Below are 18,942 nucleotides of genomic sequence, written 5' to 3'. Positions count from 1 at the left end.
TGGAAGTAGGGGGTAAATGGACAAACTCGACAATACACCGGCATTTCGTTAGTTAGCAACGTTTCTGTCAAGTGCTTTATAAAAACAAATAATGATGTTCATTTTACTCAATGGATCCCGATGATGTACGCTCGCTTGTATCGACAGGAATGTACGACAGTGTACAAGGTTAAGACCCCCTTATTAAAAAAGAATACTAAGTCGGGCGCTCGAAATTAACTACGGCAAACCCGTGTTATAAGCAGAAGGAAAAGCAAGTATACCGACTGCTACTACAAATCGTAGCAGATCACGACGATGTATCAAGTATTCCTGTAATAAAACTGTCATACCAAATTACTTTCTAGACGAAATGTTAGAAAAATATTATCGGTAAAATTTATTCCGTACAATTAAACTCCATATTCAATCTCTCAATACACGACAAGGTCAATAAGAGCGAAGAATCGTTCTCCGCGTCCAATTCCCAAAGAAGCCTCCCACCACTTCTGGAATAGCTTGCTAATATAAAACCGATGATTTGTAACTTTTATCAGATTTAAGGGGTCACATGCATTGAAGTAAGAAAATTAGCACAAACATTACTAGGTTACGATTATATCTAAATATTACCGCTAATTTATTTATGAAAGAAAAAAAGCAAAGGAAATGCAATGCCATTCATATTCCGATCTGGTGTCCATTTTAGTTCAATTATTGAAACCAACAGCGGCAAGAGTCAATGTAATTCTTTGGGACTTTAATGCATGCGTGACTGCAACAAAATCATTTTTTACAAATCCACACACTTATAAATATGGATAAGTTATCAGACCACCTACAGTGTCAGTTATATATACGTTTACGGAAAACATATTAACACCCTCGACATAAGAGGGTCATTACTGAAAGAGGTAATTGATCATACTTGAATTTGCTCATTTAGGATCACATAAATTGCATGCTGTCCAATCTCTTGATGGATTAACTGTTTCAGAAGTTGTTAATTTAAAACGCTAGAGATATCGTTTCAATACACACATGGCATATTAAAAACACCAAACACATTTTAATTCAAGTTAGCTGATGAAAGCTGGCAGGCTACTATATCATAAAGAATGATATTTTGTCAGTTAAATATTAGATTTGGGAAAATAACAACGGGGTCATAATGTGCAATTTCGTGAAAATCTATTCAGAATAGATTGTCTTTATAGCTTTGGATTTTTTTTATTAAAGAGAATATAAGTTAAGCTGTAAAGAAGCCAAGTTTTAGTTTTTGTCCGCAAAGATCCATGATTAATCCCCTTTTTAATCAAGTGAAAAAAATGATGTTATGGACGTAATCAATGAAATGGACTTTTTCTGTGTTTAGTTTGGGCGACATTTGTCAGGCACTATTGGCACCAAAAGCTGAGATATTCTCATCCAAAGAAAATGCGATCACATCATTCTGTTCTTGCTTTGATCGTGATATACGAAACGAATTGATTCTTTCAATTATCGGAATCGGAGAGAGATTTGGTACAAAAATACCAATGTCTCGTGTAATAATTTTGTATAGAGGTCACGCGGCAGTTGAATACAGTCGCTGCTGCCATATTCTCGTACATACGAATACACCCACAATAATAGGATTCCGATTAAAACAGCAAGATGGGTGTGAAATTGTTATCGACGTTACTATAAATAATGTTGTCCTTTACAAAACGAAACGACTTCAAGTTATTATAATTATATATATTTAGATCATCGATATATGGATGTTACTTAAATGTATTCTGCTACCTTCGTCAAACGACTGAACTTAAATAAGGTTTATCCAGTGACGCACGCAGGATACTTGGTTAATGGGGTGGGTGGGGCCTCCGAGAACATTGTGGATCCGAATATAACATTCAATTTCATAAGCTATGATTATCCACAACCAACAAAAAGCTAACATTTACAGGTTTCATAGAAAGAAAATAATATGTAATATTGGGATGAAACATTCCGGAGTGAAACGGTTTTGAGATGAAACGACCTGTCCGAGTTGTCATTATGTTTTTATTGTATATTTGTGACCACATCTCCAACTTTACCCGAGTAATAAGGCTCCTTCCCAAACACAGGAAAATTGAAAACAGGAAATGTTCTCAAAAACGCAACCTGACTTCTGCACGTGCTGTTAACCGGGACCAGCCCTATAAAATGCGCCCCATACCTGGTTGAATCATTCACACTACAACGTCAGCAGCATGCCACGACTCACGACAGCTCATTCACTTCCAGGTCAATGTTCGGACCATCTACAGGCTCCAGCAACGCTTTCCGGCCACCAACACCACGGATGATCGCCCTCGAACTGGTAGACCAAGGGTTACCACACAGGCATCTGAGACAGCACGTCATACAGTGGGAACACACGGAAGACCCATCAGTACCGATACAGTGCCCCGACGTCTCACCAGAAAGAACACCCATTGCTGTAGACCTTACCGTGGACCGATCCTCACCCTCGCCATCGACGTGAACGTCTACAGTTTGCCCAACAACACCAGAACTGGCGACACAGGCAATGGAGAAATGTTCTGTTCACACTTGAGAGTCGGTATTGCGTATCAACTGCAGATGGCAGGACCAGAATATGGCGTCGTCGTGGCCAACGTTATTCTGACCAATGTGTCATGGAACGAGGAGGTTCAAGCATAATGGTTTGGGATGGAATCGGCCTGAACCAGAGAGTGGGTCCTGTGGCAACACAGCAGTGCGCTACATCGATCAAGCTCTCAGACCCCACGTCATACCTCATTTCGCACGTCATCGAAACAACGTTTTCGAGCATAACAACGCCCGTGTCCAAACCGCCAAAGTTACTCGGAACTTTCTACAGCAGAACGGTGTCAACGTTATGCACTGGTCAGCCCAGAGGAGGAGACTTAATAACGTCGTACCGAGACCAAACACAGCCGATGGATTGCGCCAGGCTTTTCTGAGAGTGTCAATGGCGTTCATCAATCGTCTGGTCCATTCATTGTACAGACGCTGCGCTGCTGTTATTGACACACCAGATACTGATGTATAGAATGTGTACAGACTCTAAACCTTCTCGTAATGTCTTGGAATTGCGATGAATTAATCACTAATGTGTCAACATACTGTTAAAAAAAAATTGCTTTGATCCATTTAGTAAGTCGTTTTCTAGAATGATTTGATTAACGTGCCTCTCTGATTTTGAAATCGTAAAGAACTTTTTTTTTATATGACTGAAGGAACGAGCGATAACAGATACACGATAGATAAGTGAAAAGTAGAAAAGGCCGGTGCATTCCCTTATTTTTACTCATTCTCTACTTAATAAAAAACATGGTAATGCACGGACTTTTTCTATTTTTGTAGTGACAGTTAATTCTTTTTATGGATTATCAGATATCCTTTCACAGTCTCATATTACAACTTTTCGTCTTCGAAGGAATTATCAGTGGCCTGTGTCTGTTATCGCTCGTTACTTCGGTCAGTTATATATAGCTCGTGTTTTCCATTTTTGGCGTCACTTCCCGTTTCTTCAAATCTTCGTTACGCATTTATTGTAGCAATGAACTATGTGTTGAAATTTTATTTGGAATGTGTTTAACCAGTTCTATGAAATATGTGAACCAACATTGTCCTTTAATATGAATCGGTGAATATCGTCGTCAGATGTTGGATAATTTCAGTCAGTATTGTGTGGTTATATGGTGCATAATCTTACTGGCTTCCACACTTTTTATTGTTTAAGGGAAGATGATTTTTTGAAAAACCATAAATTTATGCCTGGTTTTTATTATTTTCACTGCAAGATTTTTTAAAAAATGAAATAATAGTCAACTCGTTTCTATGGAAATAACATCACGTGATAAGAGACACGTGTCATGTGACTTTATAAATAAGCGAATGGAACCCAACGAAGGCATCCACTTTTCAAGTTTTGATGATGTCGACAATAATATACTAATAGAATTTTAGTAAGACCGACCATGCCTTTGGGTTGCTTCTTCTAAGTAATTCGCCATTTTGTTAATCACGTGATGAATAAATTAACAGTCATGTGTTCAGTGTGATCGCTATCAGTTCCGAGTCGACATAAGCGCTCCGAATTCAGTTGCTCCCAGTTGTCCTCAGTTGCTGATATGATCGACATAAGCACTCTTGCAACTGACTGCAACTAGTTGCTTTGGGTTGCAAAGACGACATAAGCCCCGCTTAAGTCGGCTAGGGAACAAGTCAAAAGGCTGGGTTTGGTGCGACTTATTTCACACGCAACTCCAATCACATGCGGGGCCAGGTGCACGAAATATTTTTATTTTAACTGTCAGACAAATGTATATATTTTATTAGATACAACATAGATATAAATAAATAAAGTTATTTTAGGAAAGAAAACTAGATTTTTGCGAGTATTTTCCGCTTTTTATATATACCGGTTGCGTTTAGAAGGGGGTTGGGGAGCATGGTGGAGACAAGGTTAGATCTGGCGTGATGTCTGTTAGATTACCCGAGAGTTTTATAAATTCGGAAGCTCATTTAGGTTCATGCATATATTAGATTAGGGTCGTGTTAGGCCAAAACGGCGACAATCCTTTGCACGTTTGTTTCTTCGACGCAGTTTTGTTAATTGTAGGAGAAAAAAATATGCTCTAAGGAAGCCTGATAATATATCTTTTCTGCTCGGTACTATACCTGTAAGATATAGTTTCCATGTGGTATATGCTGTAGATATAGTTTCCATGTGGTATATGCTGTAAGATATACCTTTTCCATGTGCCACAATCTAAATGATTGGTATTCTATTTGTGAAAATTAACACGAAAGCGCAAATAAGGTGATGAACAATATATAGTTTGATCTGATAAAAATTTAGTTTTGCTACATCAAAAGCGATATAAGTTAGTGTCCGCCTCTGGGACTTATAATGTATGTATGATGGCAACGAAACCCCAGACTTAAAAATATTGATAACTTATCAGAATTATTGCACCTTCAGTGCCAGTTAACAGAAAACATATAATATAGTGTGAGTTATATACGTTTACAGGAAACATATTACCATCCCCTACAGTGTGAGTTATATAGGTTTACAGAAAACATATTAACATCCTCTACATAGTGTGAGTTATATAGGTTTACAGAAAACATAATAACATCCTCTATAGTGTCAGTTATATAGGTTTACAGAAAACATATTACCATCCTCTACATAGTGTGAGTTATATAGGTTTACAGAAAACATATTAACATCCTCTACATAGTGTGAGTTATACAGGTTTACAGAAAACATAATAACATCCTCTATAGTGTCAGTTATATACATTTACAGAAAACATATTGTAATATCCCCACAGTGTGAATTATATACGTTTACAGAAAACATATCTACACCCTACATTGTGATTTATATACGTTTACAGAAAGCATATTAACATCCTACACTGTAAAAAATATCCATTTTTTATGTGGCCGAATTCCGTAATTTAACACCTTTTTTCTGTTAATCGATGGATTTTTTGGAGAAATTGTGTTAATTGTCTGAATTATTTCTTCAAATTACGTGTTTTATGTATTTCTGTGGAATATTCAGTATTAAACAGGAAATTTCCGTGAAATTTCGGGATAAAATGTTTTATTCCCTTCTATAACGGACTTAATTCTGTTATTTTACGGAATAAACGGTGGAATGACAAGGAAGTTCCGTGAAATTTAGGGATAAAATGTTTTATTCCGTTCTGTAATGGACTTAATTCTGTTGTTTTACGGGATAAACGGTGCAACGATAATTAATCGTATACATATATAATCATTCCTAATAATCATCATGTTATAGTATTCATTTCAATTTATTAACCATAATATGAAGAATCGTATTTTGTAACGTTTGGTATATAAATTGACATGTATATCTAATTTCCATTATTTATAAGATCTATAAAGTGTATTGTTATTCATCATACGGTAATCAGATTGTAAGTATTTTCATAAATATGTAAAAGTATGTTTTAATGCTGCGGATGTTAAGGATGTAATATCTGGTAATCAAGCACGCTAAAGTCCGGATAGTACAACCGGTTGGCCAGTGTAAGTCGGTCTGTCTCTATGGCAGAGTCTGCATACCTGCGAAATTGATAATACCGCAAACTTACATCTGAAAACCTCCAACCACTGACGAGTAGCGGTTTGTGATACCTTGCTCTCGATTCTTATAATAGCGAAAAGAGGTTACGTTTTAAAATTATTTGCGATATCACTTCGGTGGAAGCGGACGTTAAATAAAGCTATTTCACGCACGCGTATAAAGTCAATGGTTAATTCAATGAAATTTTTATCACCTTCATGGTCAGGAAACAAAATTTACCAGGATTTTTTTTTTTCTGTATTTGAAAATGGAATTTATGTTAATTGAAGGAATTTCTGTAAATTACAGGAAAAACAAATACGGATAAAATTTTCCTGGTAATTTTTGTTTCCGGAATTTTTTACGTTTTTTCACGGAAATTTTTGTTACAGTGTACAGTGTCATTAATATACGTTTACAGAAAACATATTTTAATATCCCTACAGTGTCAGTTCTATACGTTTACAGAAAACATATTAAGACCCTATACAGTGTGAGTTATATACGTTTACAGAAAGCATATTAACGCCCCACAGTGTCAGTTATATATATATATATATACGTTTTCAGAAAACATAAATTAACATTCCCTACAGTGTGAGTTAAGGGGCCGTTTATACTGAGCGCGAACGTGGCAACCGTATTTGATTGCTTAACCGTTATTTCAATGAAATCGTTTATACTGACTGCGAAAGCGAACGAGGTCGAATTTTTGTTTGCGCGGAAAACCGCAGAGATTGACTCCAGAACGAATTTTTGGAAACAGTTCGCGGGAAAATCATGCATGCAAATCGAGAAGCAACCTAGGGACTTCAAAGATGCTGATAAGAAGAAAATAATATGGAAAAACATAAATCTACCACTTTTATTTGCGAATTTCCCTGCGTGTCATCGCTTTTAGTACGAACAATGATTCGTATAAACAGCCCTTTATATACATTTACAGAAAACATATTAACATCCTATACACAAGATGGTCGTTACTGAAAGTGGTAATTGATTATACTTGAATTTGTTCATTTATTTTCATTTAGGAACACATAAATTGAATGCTGTCCAATTTCTTGATGGATTACCTGTTTTAGAAGTTGTCAATTTAAAACGCGAGGGATATCCTTTCAATACACAAATGGCATATTAAAATCACCTAATACATTTTAATTCATGTTAACTGATGAAAGCTGGCAGACCACTACAAAATAAAGAGTGAGATTTTGCAGTTTAATATTAGATTTGAGAAAATAACAACGGGGTCATAATGTGCAATTTCGTGAAAATCTATTTAAAATAGATTGCTATTATAGCTTTGGATTTTTTTATGAATATAATTAAGCTGTCATGACGCCAGGTTTAACAAAGCATCTTACTCTTTTAGTTACAAATTAAGAGATTTATACCTCGATATTTTTGCAAGTAAAATATGCAATACATAACTCATGAACCTAACACTATTCAATAAAAAGTGGAAAAGAATGAATAACAAACACACTAGAATACTAATGGGATTATACTAAGAATAAACTGTTGGGGCTGTTGAGAGGCAGTGGGTGACATAAAAAAAAAAGTGAAATGGTAACAGTTATCCAGTGCTCTAGTATACCTTGTGTCGTAGTTAACTGTGGCGTTGATTTTAGCCTGGATTCTCGACTGATATAAAATAGGTACCTTTCTGGATTTATTGTGTGTGTTGTGGTCCTCCCAAACCATAGTATTAAATGTAAAACTTTGATGTTAATGTTGGTTCATTAGAAAACCTTGAATTTAATATGAAGGGTTTTTTTGTTGTTTTTTTTTTTCTTTTTTTTTTTGCATTTGGAAACGTATTAATATAGCTTGCTTCCGAATCCATATAATGTATGGTATATCACATTATATTTTAATAAATACTGTTTAAATCAGCCAGAAAGACCACCAACAATTTTATCTGAATAAGTATTCAACGTTTTTTTTTTGTGACTATGTTGAAGTGATGGTCGTTATTCATTTTTGAAGTTTGCACAGTACGTTCCGCGCACATGTATTTTTATGGATTTGTTCAAAAAGACAACGTTTTAAATTCACATACAATATGAGTATGTTTGTTTTCCATAGGCCACATTAGGTTCAATAAAAAGCATCCCATTTACATAATGAATGGCTACAATATGGACAGTTTACAGAATCACAATCGATCAAAATGCGTTTTATTACCCTACGAATTCGTGAAAAGGCTGCTAATTTTTTTTTCTATCTTAATGGTCTTTAAAAACGTGTATTGTTCGCAAAACTCGGATTTCATAATTTGATGTATTTATTTTGTTTCAGACATTTCTACATTAATACACAAACAAAATAAATCTCGTAAAAAAAAAAATCCGAATTACTTTTTATATCTCGAAACTAAAATTTAAACATATACAGATCTTGGCCAATCACTGTGCACCCAAGCACTTCTCATATTTTGGTTCTTCTTCGGGGCGGGGGATTGGGGGAGACGACGCCCCTTAGAACCAGCCCAAGGCACCGCCAATTCAAGTACGATCGACTTCAAACTTTGGACGCTTGTTCCTTAGGTTTTATGACAATTTCAAGATGGCGGCGATAACGTCATGTTTAGTTCCTGGCCTATATAGTGCTTTCGTACTCGTTAATTTTTTTTATGTTTATTCTCAGAATCATGTAAATACGAAATGTAGAATAGATAACACCGCTAATTCTTGTAGGTGATATAATCACATAACCATCAGTCATAGTGCATTGTTTGATATTTACCATACGTCTCCATTATTAATTATTATATGAAATATGATGTTTTTAAAAAAAATATATTCTCATAGCAATCCATCAAACAAAATGAATAACAGGGTATATCGATTAATTTGCCGATATGATACGAATGCTTTTGTATCTAGACTGTATATGTAATGGCTTAGTTATGTCCATATTATCTAATTTACTTAATTGAATTCTGTAGAGTCATTGCAAGCCAGAAACTAAGATTCCTATAGAATTGAAACTTACGGACGAAGATAATAGCATTTGTATATGTCCCTTGATTGGGAAGATTGGTTTTTAGTTCATTTGTTAGAATAGCAATGCTACATCTGTGTGTTTGTATATAATAGAAGAACATTTAAACAGGAAATAAAGGACACAACCACTGTGTTTAATAATATGCATCACCCGTCTAATTAGCAGGATCAATATCAATATCAATATCATTATCAATAGCATTAAATATTAATATCCATTTGTAATGTAAAGTATACCCCATCCGTGTAGGTAGCATACATCTGATAGACAGATATACAAAATAATACAATATACATATTTAAGCATTGTTGATATAAAAGACCCCAACCCCCACCCACCGGCCCGCCATCTTCCCCTCTACACCCCCCCCCTTTAAACCCCCACCCCACACTCAACTCAAACCAATACACAGAAACAATATGGAGGAACAGTGAAGGTGGTTGAAGAAGTAGGAAATGAATAGTGTTAACTTCTCTTCATTAAAGATACATTATGGGAGATTAGATGAAGAGCTAGAAGTTCTTACTATAATAGTTAAAAACTAGATAATGTAAAGAGAATTTGTTGAAAATTTCATTCATATTGAGCCACTCTGAACCGAGAATTTAGCGATTGAATTTCAGGCCTACCCTCGATCATCATTACTATTGTCGGTACGATAAAAACTTAATCTCGATTATCCATTTTTTATTTAATCATCAATGAGTAAATATCGCAGGCTAGCGATGATATCGAGAGTTGATTATGGTCTGGATATGTTCATTAATGTCTAATTAATAATTTACATAACATTTCAGGCCTAAAGAGATATCTCCAATTAACAGATTTAGCTCTTGCATAATCTATGTATAACTTATGTTATTTAAAGACTTATAATACACTATATATGTCTAACAATGCCAAATACTTCCATAATATTTCATGAAGATAAGCATGTTAGTGAATGGTTTGATACATCATAAGGATAACAAAAGATGGTGGAAAACATTCTGATGACGATGAGACATTCAAATGTTAATCAGAATCCCCTTTCTTTTATACTCTTTGAACTATTTGAAAAAAAAAACCTCATTAGATGAAAATAGTTCTCGAGTTGAAATATTTAAATTGATCCCAAAACTTTGTGAAGAAAAAAAAAAAACATTTTATAATACAAGTAGAAAACGTCGTCTTATCACAAGAATAGAAAATCCTCGTTTCATTGCATTAGAAATACCCCGTATTATTAACAGCGCAGAAATATAACGTGTCATAAGAAAAATAAATTATTAGTATGTATCCGGAAGGCAAGATTTCGTGACGATGCCATCAGAAGAAGAGATTTATTTATGCCATTAAAATAATATGTACTCAAAATAAAAGGGGACACTAATTATGTAATTAGTAAATAAATAAACATACCAATTGATAATCCTGACAAAGGCAATTACACAATGTCTGCATTTTGTATCCAAAACAATATAGAAATTTAGTTACGTCAGACTGTTATATTAACGTTTATTTTATATCAAAATTTATACAGACGACAGATTATTTAGTAACATAACATTAATATTACAATCAGACTTTATTGCTGTCATAATTTTGTTTTGAGTTGACAGATCTAAATATTAGTAGACATAATAGCGATATCATTTTCATCTGGAGATTAACAACAGGAAGTGAATGAGTAACCAATGATAAACGAGGAAACTGTCAACTTCTGGTTTTCCTTTCGAACAATGACGATGTATAATCACACTCTTCTCTTTTAAACCAACACGAATTCTTTCCTGCAATTAAAATTAGGGTATTCATAACGTTTCCTTCAGAAGTATATGGCTTCAATTTGTATTACATACCCCAGTTGTGTCTTTCGGTTGAAGATCCAATAAGATTAGAACGTAATGGGTTTAACTTCTCGTCTGTTTACTTCGTGGAAGTTTGTCAAAACAGCGGCGTTTCAGCCCAGTCTATTACCAATTTATTGACGGAGCCTCGGTTTCTGTACCACTCGAGCGAAGTGTTAGACTTTTGTTCCTAGTCCCGATGCAATAACTGAAAAAGCTGCAAGTCCTTCAGATCTAAAAGGAAATACACACGCCCTCTGTATGTTAATAAAACATTAAAAAAAAAACCACATTATTTCTGAACTACATGTAGTTTAAACCTGGCAGTTAGTTCCTCAATAACCGTAAGCCGAGGGAAATCGATACCACATTCTTTAGAGTAGGGTTATCATTTCAAAAATGACTTTTTTTTGGATTATTGAACTTGCTACTTTAATTGCTGGTTTGAAGCAAGATTTTTTTCTGGGGATATCTAAATTATTATTTACAAACGCATCATTATAGTGTTTGAAGTACGAAATATCACAGAACTAGGGGAGTATGTGTGTGAGGTAAAGTTCAGCTCAGATGCGAGTGCAATAGAAACTAAATTTTAAACGTTATTTCCAGGAGATCTACTACCTGTCCCTTTACTTCACCTATTGCTAAAAAAATCTTCTGATTTCTGAATTTAAATAAAACTAAAACCTAAAAATTGGAGAACTTCAATCTTTGATAAACATATTTATAGACGTCCTGCTGTTCTGCTCGATAATCGAATGTACTAGTTTTGATGAGTTTTATTAATGTATATGTATAACTGTGTCTACCAGTTTTGATGAATTATATCAATCTAAATTTAAAGACGTTTGTACTAATAGATATAGAGAATCTCCTACCAGTCTTTTTTGATATCAAAAAATATCAACACAAGTTGATAAAGTAACCGAAAACGAGGCTCTGCCGAGTTTTTTTTACTTTATCAACGAGTGTTGATATTTTTTGATATCAAAAAAGACGAGTAGGAGATTTTATTTATCACCCAATGCCTTCTTACATGCACAAATAGATAAATATAATTCTTTACTGTAGATTTCACTTTTAATGAACATTACGGCGTAGTGATACGTCATTTTTTGACAGCAATTCAACCATTGCAAAGTCCTTTATATTGACCCAATGTTTCCGTCAATAAGGTCAATTGAATAACAATAGTTCATTTTTAATAAAAAGAAAAGTTACTTTTAATAAGAAATGAACTGTTCTTTGAAAATAAAAAAGTAGTTCCTTTTCAACTGACCAATCAAATTCATGTATCACACAAGCGATATCTACTGTAGAATGTATTATTGGGTGATAAATGTGTATTAGTTTTAATGAGCCATATTTATATATATATTTATAGATGTATTAGTTTTAGTGAGTTACATCTTTGTATATTGATATGTGTGTTTATTTGATGAGTTATATTTATGCATATTTATAGATGTTTGTATATAGTTAAAAAGTTATATCTATACATATTTATAGATGTGCGTATTAGACCTAATGAGATATATTTGTACATATTTATAGGTATATGTACTAATGATTTATATTTATGTATATTCATAGATGTGTGTATTAAATTTAATGAGTTATATTTATGTATATTTATAAATGTGTGTACAATGAGTTATATTTATGTATATTTATTAGATGTGTGTATTAGATTTAAAGTTATATTTATGTATAGATATGTGTACTAACGATTTATATATATGTATATTTATAGATGTGTGTACTAGTGGGGATATGGAAACACAGATAGAACAAGCTGGTACAGATAGCGACAGTGAGGATTCAGATGGTGATTTATCGGACAGTATTTGTGGTAGGTTTACATGTAGGTTTTTATTCCATATTTCTTTCAATTCTAATTTGCTACATTGTTATTTATCAAAGTGCAGTTATCACCCTCAATCCCATTATTCACGGAACCCATTTGCCGAGTTATCACGATAACTATACAAATATTTTATTTGATTATCTAAAACTTGTTTTTCGTTCGTTGTAAAATTGCTATAAATACGTATCCCATAAAACGTGAAGTAAAATATTTTAAACGATACAGGCGAAGGAAAAAGGAAAGAGGTGTTCCGAAATGTCAAGCAGATGGCCCTAGGTTTTTTATTTCCCAAACCATATATCAATCTGGCCAAACGTTTTGACACAATCATATAGACGATTGACGTTTTGTACGCATTATTTTAATGATAACCAACCCTCTCTCATCCGCCTACAGACAATGTTCTAGAGTCACTTAAGAAGTTAGATCCCCGGATGTTAGGTCACTTATCAGCCAACGCAAAGTCATACAAAATTGTTAACATGCCAAACTGCCAGACTATCATATCAAGATAATTGTTTGATAGTCCCTTGTCTCATGGAATTATATCAGTCAAATTGCCTTTTCAGAAAATCTTTATTTATTCGTGTCTTCTGTCGAATTATGACCATTTCCAGTATGACCATTTAGTTTGGCTCTCTTTCTTTGATGAGCGTTTAAAGATACATCCCCACGAAAGTATCTATGTGTTGATCTAATGGCTAACGGTTGTGAGACCATTGAGGGACTTATACGCCCAGTAGTTTCCCCGATTAAACGACGAGAAACCTGACAGAGGCTAACCCAAGAATTGATTTATGGTAAATGGACGGCGACTAACGACAAATACAAGATAAATGGGTTCTCCCTCAATCATGTCACGTGATAAACAAGGGTGATTAATTAAAGTAGATTCTTGCGACTTTGGGTAGTTTTTAGCGGTATTTGAACCAAACGTTTTTAGTTCAAATCTATCATCAAATCGCACAATTTGTACACGGGAAGTCATCTTTATGTATAATTATTATTGTGATTTACTTTAAGCACACAGGTTTTGCCATGCTGCACACATGGAACTATCTAGTTTAGTACACTGATGTTGCGTTTGAATTATCTCGCGTTTACAGTGCTTATTACGAGTCCATTTCCATTTATGTGAACTCTGTCAGAATAATTTTCAATCTGAATAAAACAGAGATACTGTTTCATTTCGTTTTTAAAGTTCAAAATTTCGTTTTATGTGTCTTTATTACTATGGATCTGGAAGAGTTGTTATATGAACCGCGTTCTGGTTGATGTGAGGGACTAGCCAATGAAACGGTCTGTTGCGGCGAGTGTAGCACCATAGGTCTTTTGTCTGACATGGAGAGCGGGGAGCGGGGTGGGAAAACCGGTCGCCACATCCTAAATACGACCCATGCATCTTTTCTTACTACATATTTCTGTAGCCTTGTGATCGTCTAGAATTTGTCTCTAGCCCTCTTTACTTCTGTTTCACGTTGTGTTTGCTTCTTACTGGTTTCTCAAGACGTTTGTCTTACCAGGAATAACAATGCAACAGTTCGCTTCTACATTTTATATATAGCCGAATACATGTATACAAGCATAATATATACCAATACAAGCTATAACCGTTTCTCAACCCTAGCCAGCCTCGCGGCTGTCTAGGAACTCAGATGGAACCTCTCAGGAATCTAATGGAAGTCTAACTTAAAACTTTACTATGATTTCTTTTATAAGACTCCTGCATATCACGCACAGAAAGCCTGTTCATAGCCCTGAACCTGTGCAATTAACGATATGATTGGTTACTTTATACCCAATGACGCAATTAGAATAATTCCACTCACGTGTAATTTGGTGGTATTTTATTGACACATGATTTGGCTAAATAGCTCTTTTTATGTGTCAACTGTCAATTACAGACTAAGTTGATTTAGTACACACTATATATAATATATATGTGAATATGTGTGAAACTATTAATTTGCCAAATATATTAATTAATGAAATATAAAGTCATCTTATTTCTCTATTCTTTGTCTATAAATTTAAAAACAATGTCGCAACTACGATAGTGCTACACGAGTTCTTGGCGTGCGGTGCGCGGAACTGTGGGTATCCCACTAGAAACATTAACGCTGATTGGTTAATCAGCAAAAGCCAAATTTACCGATGGGAGTATCGGTGTTAGCTCCAGATGCATCCAAGCATGAAATTTGACTTGATATCAGCACTAATAAACGCTGAGCTTTTATTAGGCCAGTCATGAAAATTCCCTTGAGAGCAGCTGAATACAGATTCTACTGTAGGTCTGCTCAGGAGAGACTTAATTGGACGATAAAAACAGACACGCTCCATCAAAACCCCAATTTTTCGCAGTCATTACAGCAATGAATAGAGGGAGATATCTCGGTCATTGCTTCAGGAATATGGTCTGGTGAATGAGTTTAAATGTTGATTGGATATTACCAGTAATATTTCGTAATATAACAAAAATCTTGAATGTTTATTTTTAGATTGGAGTGAGGATGTTAAAGAAAGTTCCGACACTGATGAAGATAAGTCTGAAGATGAAACGGTTGGGTTGCTTTAAGATGATTATTAATCCTCCCCTCAGATTTTGTGAATTACGAAATGTATCGAAAGCTTCCTTATACATATATATTTGCAATATACGAATGAATTATGTTATAAACATCGTACATTTTGTTTTAATACAAGGACTTTACTTTGTAATTAACCATCACACAAGATTATCATAAGTAACTGATTATTTAAATTTCGATTTAACATCAGCAAATCAACAAGTATTCATAATAAAATGAAATAAAATATAACCAATAAACTGTGTGTATGATATGGACATCCATACCAACAATTTGTGAAAGTGGCCCAACGTCATGATTATGTGAAGTGATTCGACAACTGAAAACCAGTGTTTTTTGATATATCAGAAACAGGAATATATCATGACAAGAGTTAATGCCCCTGTTTTGATGTGATAATGTGATGTGACAAACTGTTGGTAAACAAAATGACTTTACATAAACACTGGTTCATTTTTAAACAGAGACACACATCATTTCCATTACAATAGTGCATAATTAATTAACTAATTATGTGAATTTTTGCTCGATACCATAGCTGAAAATGTTCATGGATTAAGCTACATTCTACCTAGTCTAACTTTTGTGCCAAAATAGTAGTATTATATTCCTTTTAACAAGCTAGTCTGTTTTCATCTAACGAACTTGTTTTATGTTTCTATGTAACGAAGTTGTTTTTGTGTACATGCTTATCACGGTAGTGAATTTTGTTTTGGTCCTAATTTTATTGTAATTTAATTTCATAGACATTTTAAATTTTCAAGATATTCAGCAAAGTGTTTAACAAAATAACTATCGACACAAACTATATGTGTTCATGTTTTGGTAAGTTCTTCCTTTGAAGTAGATTCTTTCTCTCAGTGCCGTTCACTGCGTTTGCCGATTCACTGCACTCTTTATACATTAATGGCCTTGGTCAATCACGATAGACCATCCCCCACCACCACTGATATGACTCTTGTTTAAAACACCCGATGCCAAATCGGGGTTGAATGGTTCATTTCTAGTTTTTGTAGCATAAAAACTATTGTTCTTGTTCAGATTTTTAATATTCTTTTTTCCCGCGTTTTTGGAAATAGTACATATTCTACAGAAATAAACTCTATACTATCCGAAAAGTATTTAGTTCATAAGGTATATGAATAAATAAAACTTTAGAAATGTTATCTGGAAATGACGTCATCAACGCAATTAGACAATTAATGTGAGACACCAAAGGAAACATTTTTGTTTTTCAAGCAATTTGAATGCGGTTTTCGCCAATTTGTAACTGTTTGTATTTCTCAACTTTTATTGTCAAACATTGTGTCCCCTACGACGCATGCGTATGACCTAATGTTAAGCTCAAATGTGAAAAGTGTGAAAATTCTGAGGGTAACTTTTTTATTTTGGAAGATTTTGACTTGAAACTTTCATAATACATTACAAATCTTTAGATTAAGCCTTGTTTGATTATCTCGTCTATTAACTTTTTAAAGTAATCCCATCAATTTAAAATTGACCGGAAGTGTCACCATTTTGAAAACATAGGTCAATCTTTAAAATTCTACTCGCCCTACAATTCTTATCTGATTTTCAATATCTTTATAATTTTGGAAAGCAATTGATTGTAGTATTAGAAGTTTGATTTTTGACCTATACTTTTTTTTTAAAGTGACGTCATAAAATTGAAGTTTTAAAGTAAAACGATTGTATCATACTTAGAAGATTTGCAGGTGTCGCTAAGAACATTAGAGCCCTTTTGAAAGTCTATTCTTACTTTTATTTTTCAAAAGAGCCGCGGTGGCTCAGTGAGTAAGTCGCTGCCTCGCTAACTAGAAGGTTCGCTACCAGTATTGCCCTTGACAGTTCCTCGTGGTTTCCTCATGTCCGTGGTGCAGATTGGAGGGCCTGACAAGGTACAATGTTCAGTTGTTCAGATGGGACAAAAATTGCGGTCCCGTGTACACATAGCCGTGCAACAAAAAGAACCCTTGGCAGTTTTAATTCGAAATACGAGTAGACCACCAATTTCTATCCGATTTTAAAAACGGTTTAAATATATCACCGTTACACCATAATGCATAATGATGTTTGAGGTTGAATTTCGTAAAACTCGTATAGAAACTTCCCGACAGAATGGCCGCTCGCTCTTTGTACGCAAATAGTGTAAAAGTATGTAATACCAAGATTGTGGAAGCTCTAGATGTCACAATTTTTATCTGATTATGATGAAACTTAAAATACCTTTATATCCCGAAGATCTAGTTTCCTGTAGATTCACGCATATTGGGCCGTAACATCCTGGATTATGCCCCCAATTTGTTCAAAAAATCGGTTGGGGGGGGGGGCTGCTTTTTTTTTGCTTTTTGAGCTTGTCCCCTGCCAATCTCTTGAAAAATATGGGCGTATCTTGCATGGCAACCGCTTGTTTGAAAAAGGTCAAACTTTGAAATCGGGTGAAATGTTGATGGTAAACGATTAACTAAGCCATTTGGTGTTTATTCTGAAAGTTTAGGGACTTTTTGACAGATTTCAATAATCCCTTTTTTCTTTAATATTCTTGAAAAATAAACCAGGACAACAAAACATATTAATCTGCTAGATGTTGAGATTAATGTTTAAGTGTATAATTGGGTTGTAAAAAACTATCAAACCTGTTTCGAGAACAGGGCCCTTATTCACAAAAACTTAAACTAAAATACAATCGAAATTTTAAGAAATACTGCAATTCGATTGGCTGACCAGTAAAATCAATTTGCATATATCCAATGAAGTTGCAGTATTTCTTAAAATTTCAGTTGTAACTTAGTTTAAGTTTTCGTGAATAAGGGCCCAGGTCTAGTTGTTTTTACTTTTGCATGATATAACAGCTTCACATCCGGGTCAGAGGTCAACCATGGCAAATATATTTATGTTAGAATAAAATTCTTCGTCTTTAGGCGGGTTGGATGGCCGAATGGTTAGCGCGTGCAGGCTGCATTATAAGGTCTGTCATTGAGTCAACTAGCGTGGTTTCGATCCCCCGGTTGTACGTGACAAGGAGTAGGGTCACCTGTCCAACCTCGTGGGTTTTCTCCGGGTCCTCCGGTATCCTCCCTCTGCTAAAGACCCCTACGCGCATGTAAATTATTGAAATAAATTGAACTATATGTTAGTCCCAACATGACCTAGTCTCTCTCTCTCTCTCTCTCTCTCTCTCTTCGTCTTTATAGGAATTAACATACTCCTCAAATTCTCCTGTCATAAGATCGTTCTTTTCTTTAATACAAAATAGTGAATGATATGATATTCGGTAGATAACCTAATCTACCACAGACCTATTCTATTAATTTAATAGTCATACATCGTTTATTATGGCTATTTTAGGAAATTCTACATATTGTGTACAACTGGTCGATTTTCCGGGGAAAAATTATGTATGCTGTAAAATGCACGGATCATTAATTTACTACATGATTAAATAGCAATTAGCTTATAAAAAGGGAGGGTAGGAAATGTTAGAAATACAGAGTAAGTCCGCCAAATTGCTATTTTATGCTGGTTTCGATTATTTGT

General features: G+C 34.5%; 1 long non-coding RNA gene across 1 annotated transcript in view; it reads left to right on the top strand.

Moving 5' to 3' along the window:
* LOC126812537 (uncharacterized) overlaps window positions 1–16,210 on the top strand; it is a 36,237-nt gene extending 20,027 nt beyond the window's left edge. The window contains exons 3-4 of the long non-coding RNA XR_007675982.2: window positions 12,704–12,802; window positions 15,316–16,210. This is a non-coding gene — a long non-coding RNA (uncharacterized LOC126812537). The remainder of the gene's footprint in view (window positions 1–12,703; window positions 12,803–15,315) is intronic.
* The last annotated feature ends 2,732 nt before the right edge of the window (window positions 16,211–18,942 follow it).

Source organism: Patella vulgata, chromosome 2 (genome assembly GCF_932274485.2).
Source record: "Patella vulgata chromosome 2, xgPatVulg1.2, whole genome shotgun sequence".
NCBI classification, from domain to species: Eukaryota; Metazoa; Mollusca; class Gastropoda; family Patellidae; genus Patella; species Patella vulgata.
Note: the sequence above shows the minus strand (reverse complement) of the source record. Positions and strands in the feature narration are given on the sequence as shown.